The sequence below is a fragment of the Phoca vitulina genome, unplaced genomic scaffold, assembly GCF_004348235.1.
Source record: "Phoca vitulina isolate PV1807 unplaced genomic scaffold, GSC_HSeal_1.0 scaffold4, whole genome shotgun sequence".
NCBI lineage: Eukaryota > Metazoa > Chordata > Mammalia > Carnivora > Phocidae > Phoca > Phoca vitulina.
Window position 1 is genome coordinate 60,738,725 of NW_022589707.1, and position 6,000 is coordinate 60,744,724.

The 6,000-nt window shown below is 42.0% G+C and overlaps 1 protein-coding gene across 8 annotated transcripts in view; it reads right to left on the bottom strand.

Annotated features, from left to right (window-relative positions):
* DYNC1I1 (dynein cytoplasmic 1 intermediate chain 1) overlaps positions 1 to 1,613 on the bottom strand; it is a 308,417-nt gene extending 306,804 nt beyond the window's left edge. For 5 of the 8 annotated variants that reach the window (XM_032402094.1, XM_032402099.1, XM_032402095.1 and 2 more), the window contains exon 1: positions 1,112 to 1,365. The gene's annotated coding sequence lies outside the window, so the exon portion shown is untranslated. Of the gene's footprint in view, positions 1 to 1,111; positions 1,366 to 1,525 lie in introns of those variants that run through there. The other 3 variants (XM_032402100.1, XM_032402098.1, XM_032402092.1) reach the window with 2 other exon arrangements.
* Positions 1,614 to 6,000: the final 4,387 nt, after the last annotated feature.

The window sequence follows — 6,000 nt, forward strand, 5'->3', positions numbered from 1 at the left end:
AATGCATTAACACTGGTTGTCTTCCACTGTAATTTTCACAGTGAAAATATGTGCATAGACCCTCACCGGTATCTGTGCTAATATTAGCCATATGATATCTTCTGCAGTTACCCATGTCTTACTGTCAGCTATGCTTTCTGCTAATTTGGAATATTGGGAAGCAATTTTTCACAACCCTGAACTGCAATAAGTCTACAGAGCACACTTGAAAGGCATTCCAGGCAAGAAAATGGCTGGCTACTTGTTCTTGCCCCTTACCTAGACGTGGTAGAGGACAGAATCCAGGATATATTCCATCTTCTGCATTTTTTTGGGTCTCCGATCTCCTAAGTAATTTCCTGTCCTGATCCTGGATTTCTGTTTGACCTTATTAACCGAGATACAAGTCATGAGACTCCCGCACTCAGTTCCCATCAGTGCTGCCAGGATCACTGCCCTTATCATGACGCCGCACAGATTCATAAGGCCAGAGCGATTCCGGAGTGGGAGTGGGGGAAGGAGAGCCACGCGGCTGGGAAGGTGTTTAGGAAAACACATCCCCCAACCACACTTTTTTGCAGCAGTGAGAGAAACTGGCATCTTCTTGCGTGAGTGTTTAATTAATGCCCTGCTGGAAGTACATTCGCTCCCTCCGACTTGGCGGGTAGCAACAGCATCTAAGAGCTTTGCAGACCTCTGAAAATGTAATCAAACAGCATCCTTTCTTTTCCCTCCGCAGCTCCCCCTCCCCCAGGGGCCGTCAGCTGGTGGCCCAGAGGGGTGCGGATCTCTCCTCCGCTAGCCTTCTGCTGCGGGGCGCACTGGGACGCCCCTCCCAGCCCACAAGGTGGGCGACAAGGTGATGACACCACGACCCCTCCTCCTCCGCTCTCGCCTCTCGGCTCTACCCGGGGAGCTGCAGCAGGGGGCTGCCTCTGGGGGGGCTCTGGCCGCCTCAGGGCGCAGCGGAGCACGCAGAAGCCTGGGGAAGGGGCCGAGGCTAGGGTCCGGCTGCGGCTGCGGCGGACCGAACTACTGCCCGGCTGCCGGCGCGACGACCCTGGGGCGGGGAGGGTCGAAGAGGGGCGCGGAGGTGGCGGCCGGGCGAGTGCGACACCCCGGTCTTGTTTACCTGGACGCGCTCGGCGGCGGCGGAACTGGGCTCCTGGAGCAAGCGCGGCGGCTGCTCCCGGCGGGGGGCTGCGGGGTCGAGGCTCGAGCGGCTCCCGAGGGCGGCGGGCCCGGCGCGCGCAGGATGTGCTGTCTCACGCTGCGCCGGCCGCTTGGCTCGCGCTCCTCGGGGACCCAGCACTTCCTCTCTCTCCGCGAGCCTGACACTGACAGCTCCCTTCGAGCGCCCAGGCTGCGGGGCTTGCCCCGCCCCCGGCCCACGCCCTCCACGCCCTCCACGCTCCACGCCCTCCACGCCCCACGCCCCGCGCCCCTCCCGCGGGAGGGCCCTCCGCTCGCCCTTTCGTGCGGGTCTCGAAAGCAGAGCACCTGGGGAGGTCAATCCGTCTATCTCGGTGTAATCGGCAGGACTCACCTAAGTTGCTGCAAACAGAAGAGCTTCAGTATTTTGGGAGCTGCTGCTGACATAGCGACATTGAACAACTTTCACTCCCAGACAACTACTTTAAGGTCATTTAAGTAGAAGTAGAGAAAGCTCAGATCCATCTGCTACACACAAAGACATAGTCTGATTTATCCCTATGTTTTTTCCCAGAAGAAAAAGATATAGCTTGCCTCCACAACATTGCTTCTTAGAATCCTAGCTTTTAAAAATCTGGGTAACCATTCTTGAACTCCCCGGAAGCTTACTGTAACAGCTAAGTTTTTAGACCCAGAAATGGAGTTTGGGATTCTAATCAATGCCGGTTTGGTACCATTTTGTAGGTAAGTTTTTCATTGTGCTTCTTGAATATCTGTGGGATCGTTGTCCACATTAGCATGGAAGTTACTGGAGGACAAGGACTGTGTCTTATTCACTGCTGTATTCCCAATACCTGTAACAGTGTTTGATGCGTAATATATGCTCAGTAAATATTTATGAATTTATTTAATCGACAACTACTACAGTAATTTCAAAATAAATATAGATGTGATTGTAAATATTATGTCATACCCATGTATAAAGTGGCCATCCTTTTTCCAATTTTGCCTACCTAGCAAATTATTGTGACTGTAAATATGGCTAAAAGAGAGACAAGTGGAATGTCTTTAGATAGAAGGAATTCAAGATACTTCAGAGAAAAAAATTATGAAACAAATACTTGCCCCTGTCATGTATTGGATACTTAATAGATGTCAAACTCTACAGACAATTTTCTTTTAAATTTTTCATTAGCACTGTGTAGTAGATAAAATGTCATCCCCACAGTTAAAGAAATGGGTCTCAAAGAAGTTAACTAGCTTGCCCAGCTACTGAGTGATGTAGCTGAGATTGGAATCCCTGTCCACTTGACTTCCTGCTTGTATATTGCCAACTGCTATTACTATCTTCCCAATTTGGGAGTTGTTGTGTGCCCACTACCTGCAAAGCATTGTGCTAGGAGCTTCAGATGGTACAAACATGAGAATATAATCCCTTTTCACAAAGAGTTAAAATCCAATTGAAGGTAGAAGGAGGGGCAAACATATAATTAAAGGCAAACAATAAGAAAATGGCCAAAGCAATACAATATGTTAAGAGAACTCTGATAAGAGCTCATCTGGTTAGGATGGGGGAGATGGTAGGAGAAAATTAGAATTATGAATATGGATGATATTTGAAATGGATAGATAGGGCTTTTAAACACTAGAAATGAAGAGGGGGAACATTTTCAGGCATGAACAAAGCTCCGGAGAAGAGAAGGAACATGTTCTCAGCAAATGTCAAGTGGTCCAAATTTTTTGGAATATGGCAGACTCATAGGGGAGCAGACTGGGACTTAAGGGAGGCTGAAGAGGCGATTCAAACATTACAAATGTTTGAGCAGGAAATGACACTTGGGAGGGGTCATCTAGGAGTTTCGATGGATAGGGGATTGGAACAAGCAAAGACTAATTCAAAGTTCATTACAAGAATCTAGGCCAGGATTAAGAAGGACCGAATTTGTCAAGTTGTATTCATCATGAATGGCTTATAATATATCCCCAGCACAAATTTTTAACAGGTAGTTATAATTATTTTCATTATCATGTGTCCAGACGTAGTATAGATATTGGGTATAGGACTGTAAATAAATAAGAAATGAATGATCTCTATATTCCAGAAACTCAGAATCTAATGAAAAGACACAATTGGTTTTAATACTAAGATTAAGAGAAGTAGAATAATCGAAGACATCTGCCATGAGAGATCAAGAAGGGGAAAATGCATTACAGTTGGGGAATTCTTATGATCTGCAAGGGCTTGTTGAAGAGGTCTGGGTGGATGTGTATAGTTAGATACAAATTTTGACAATGTGCATTTGAGAACGGGGTTAGGTAGCAGGCATAGACGTTATTTTTATTGATAGATCTTATTTTTTTAGGGCATTCTAGGTTTGTTAAAAACTTGTGCCGAAAGTACAGGGTTTCCCTAAACCGTCCTACAAATTATAAACTGCTCATTGTGAACATACCTGGTTCACCTCTTAATCTATTTAATGCTCCAAAATTTGAAAGAACGGCTCCAGGAAAGAGTTAAATGGCCACTACAAAACATGGTGGGCAAATTTCTAACTTGCTAGCCTTTAAGAGATTGCTTTAGAGCCCTCCAGAGAGACAGTGAGGTGGCCCAATTCCCCTACTCTGGAATCAGTCTCTTGAGTGAACTTAAGTCTACCGCTTACTGGTTTTGTATATTTGCACACGTTACTAGACTCCTCTGAGACTTGACTCTCCTAGAAGTCAAAAAGGGGGTAATAATGACACTTGTCACCTGTGATATTTCAATGAGTTAATCCATGTGAAGCACTTGGCACAGCCCTCGCATATAATTGGAAACATTCAATAAATGTTAGCTCTAGTTTGCTATTATTAATTGTCTGCATGAAAAGTCCTAGAGCTTTAAACTCTCTAAATTCGGTGTCCAATCTGTGATATTACCAGACTTCAGGGACCAGTCAGACCTTGGGGTCCCTAGCAGCCTTCAGGAAAGAGATTCTTCTGCCTTCGTGAACCTGTCGTTCATCAGTGCTAGATCCAGGTGTGGCCCTACCGCCGGCTCCCTTGTCTAACTTACTTTGCTAGAGCCCCACTTCACCCTGGTTCTGGAACATTCTTACACAGCAGCTCTCATCTGCCTGAGAATCTGCTCTGGAAGTTATTCTTCAGTCTATTATATCTTGGTTGAAAGAAATAAAACTGAAAATTAACCTCAGTGGTGCAAGGGCTCTAAAACCCCAGAAAAGAAATGTGAATCATCTGAATCAGCTTTTAAAATTGTAAGGTAACTGAAGGGGGAAAAAAAGGCTTGAAAATATTCTCCACTTAAGACAACATATGCTCTACATCGTGCTCTGAATAAAAACCTGTAAGGAAACTAATTTAAAACCACTGCCAAATGTTATATATGGTTTTGTATGGGATCTATATCAGATGAGATATGTTTTATGTATTTTTCTATTATATGACCAAAGTTGGTCAATTTGTGCCAAATATAAACAATAAAAGATGTCCAGAAACAGATGCATTATTAGTATATAAAGATTTATTAGAAATCGAAGAGTGACTTATGAGGAAATCAATGATCCCAATGTCTAAAGCAACTCCTGCTTTTTGTCTTCTGGACACTTCATTACAGGATGTTGTCTATGTTTTTATATAGTAGGTGTGAAGAATCTACAATAAATAAATACACACATAAAATTTGCTTTCGGTTTTGGAAAAATGAATTCAGAGATATCTGTTGTATAGTTTTAGATTTTTGTAAATGCTTTTTGAATAACTTCCAAATGCAACTTTGCTTATACTGTAATTACCTATATTTGTCATGTAATTGTTATAATCACCATATTTCCAACCCCTTCACTTTTGCCTCCTTGAGTCTGCCCCCTCCCCTTCTTATATCGCCTTCCATCAGCTTTTCTTTCAAAGATGATGCTAAGCCAAAATGCCTATGTTTTAACAATCCATAATAAAATGCAACCATGAAAATATCTATACAACAAAAATTAAAACCTTTACATCTTAAAAATTCATTTTAAGTGCTTAAATTTATGGGTACAAATCCAGTGATTATAAAACATAAATTATTTATGTTGCTTTAAATTCACTTTCTATCAGTGCCTTAAGTCTTTATTTTTACCAGCTGTGAAATCAGTGTATATTTCTTTGTGTTCTGCCTCCTTACTTGTTTATTTCAAATGTATATTTCTAGGAATCAAATAAACCTACCTTGCCAAAAGAAAGTAACCACACTCTGGGTAAATTATTTCTCTAGATTATTTCCTAGAAACAGTATTTTATAGTTCTTTGTAAGCACTCCTCGGAAAGATTGTTCCTAAATCCGAATAGCTCTATCTGCCATAGCTCTCCCAACACTTTAAAAAAATTATCTGTGTTTATTTGTAAGTAAGTAAACATATATTTATTGGTACTGTTTGTGTGCCTTTAACCAGCAAGTCTGAGCCTTTTTCTTTATTATTAATTATTTGTTATTTCTCATGTGCTCTTAATATTGTTTGACTATTTGAAAAGTGAAATCTAAATAATTTGTGTATTTTAGAAAACAAATTTTATATATTACATGTTTCTCACTTCTTTTTTCTCTTATGCTTACTTTATTATAGAGTAATACTTTTAAGAAGAATTTTAAAACAATCTATAAAATAACACAATTTTCTAGTACTGAAGGAATGTATAAATTAGAGATATTACATTCAGGTCAAGAACATAAGCTCTGGACGTTAGGCACGCCTGGGTTAACTAGTTCCTATGATTCACTAGCTGTGTGATTCTGCACAAACTGCTTAAACTGCTCTAGCCTCAATATATCTTCATCTGTAAAATGGGCATACTAGTGCCCATCTCATAAGACTGTAATAAGGATTAAAT